Raw genomic sequence first — 1970 nt, 5'->3', positions numbered from 1 at the left:
AAGGCTTTCTCTCTTTCAACAAACTTTTTCACAAGAGAGTCAAAGGTTATATCTTTAAGATTTCCATTTGCTTGTAATGACTCAAGATAATTGGAGTAGGTAGGATAGAGTGCTTTGAGAAAGGCAATAAGAGGGATATCCAGCTCAACCTTAGTGGATTTAATATCATGCATTATAGACTTTACTTTAGATGCAAGAGCAAGAGGATCATTATTTTTCAGTTCAAGAGTGAAGAGTTTAATCATGAGCTGAACAACTTCAAGTGCAGAATGTGAATCATAGAGTTCTTTCAGCTTTTGTAAAGCTTCAAAGGCAGTGGAATAAGATGAAATATGATGACTTACTTCTTCATTTACAGATGCTGCGATTAATGCATAGGCTTTGCTGTTCTTATTTTCCCAAATGGCGAGTTCTTTGTCTGATGTAGGCTGCACAGGGTCTTTGTCTTCTTCTCCGACACACACTCCTTTCCACAACTCATTGTAGATGAGGGTGTGTTTTACCATCCGGGACCATTCAGGATAGTTCTCCTTGCCAGTGAGAACTATTCCTACCATAGAGATGATTGAATGCATTCTGTAAAAAAATACTTCTGCTAAAAAAAAACTTTTGCTGATAAAAAGAACTTCTGCTGATATACAGTGAAATTGTACTCAAAAGGGCAACAGATTTCAAATTCTTTATGCACTAAGTTTTCTTCAAATGTCTCCAAAATTTTATAAAATATCCTCCAAAAAATATTCAAACAGCGTCCAAAACTTATTCAAACAGCTTACAGTGCATTCAAAACTTATTCAAACAACTGGTCAATATATATATGCTGGTCAATCATCAACAAGGCATATACATGCGGTTTAATACCAAACTTTATGGAAACATATACCACTCGGACGGTGCTAATAGTTCTCTGACAGGAGCTTTCAGGCCTTCGAATAGTTGTAACCATCGCTGGACTTCTTCCACAGAATCATCCAATCTTCTGCACAATTTCACCTTTAGGAGGTGCTGTCGTTTGGAGCTCGGAGGGAGCGCAATGGACTGTCTTTCATCTTCCTTTGGCGTGATTAATTCCACCACCCTTAACAATAATAACAATACCTTGCGCCCAAGGCTTGGGGTCTGTCACGCGAAGAACAACACTGTATCAATGATGGCCAGGGTTCGATGCGCAGCAGCAGCCTCAAAAACATATAAAATAACCATTCTTCCAGGTGATGGCATTGGACCAGAGATTATGTCTGTCGCGAAAAAAGTGCTGCGTCTCGTGGGCTCCCAACAAGATGTAAACTTTAAGTTCAATGAAATGCTTGTGGGTGGAGCTGTAATAGATGCAACAAGAGTTCCTTTACCATATGAAACTTTGGCTGCTTGCAAGCAATCAGATGCAGTGCTTCTTACAGCTATTGGCAGCTATAAATGGGACAATAATGAGCGTCATTTGAGGCCAGAAAGTGGATTGCTTGGACTTCATGCTGGACTTGGTGTGTTCGCAAATTTGTGACCTGCCATTGTTTTACCTCAATTAGCAGACTCTTCCACTTTGAAGCGAGATGTTGTTGGTAGAAAGCGTCTTGCGAATGCAGGGAAGTTTCTCACGTCGTCTCAGGCTTCCTGACAATTGTGAGATCGACAGGGTGGAGGCAAAGATGGACAAGGGTGTGCTCACCGTTATTATCCCCAAGATGCATGTTCGAGAGCCCCGTATCAAGACCATTCAACTTTCTGAGTGAAAGGGAGGGAGGGGCGACGGAAAATAATTTCAATACTAGCTGGTAAAAGATTTGAATCTGATATGTCGTTTCCTTTGAGATCTCCTCAACGGAAGGATTTCAGAGCCGGTGCATCAGGTGTGGACAGAGGCAATCAATGCGCAGAGAATCAATGATTTTTAACGGATGCGCATAGAATTAATGACACTCAGGACAGATGCAGCACTCATGACAGAGCATCGCTCAGGACAGAGATAAGGG

At 41.2% G+C, this 1970-nt stretch overlaps 1 pseudogene; it reads left to right on the top strand.

The window, feature by feature from the left end:
- The first annotated feature begins 1150 nt into the window (after positions 1-1150).
- LOC149235377 (3-isopropylmalate dehydrogenase, chloroplastic pseudogene) lies at positions 1151-1501 on the top strand (annotated as a pseudogene).
- The last annotated feature ends 469 nt before the right edge of the window (positions 1502-1970 follow it).

Source organism: Pinus tabuliformis, chromosome 8, assembly GCF_031772625.1.
Source record: "Pinus tabuliformis cultivar Carrire ecotype Pingquan chromosome 8, CPIR1, whole genome shotgun sequence".
Lineage (NCBI taxonomy): Eukaryota > Viridiplantae > Streptophyta > Pinopsida > Pinales > Pinaceae > Pinus > Pinus tabuliformis.
This window is presented reverse-complemented; position numbering and strand designations above follow the sequence as displayed.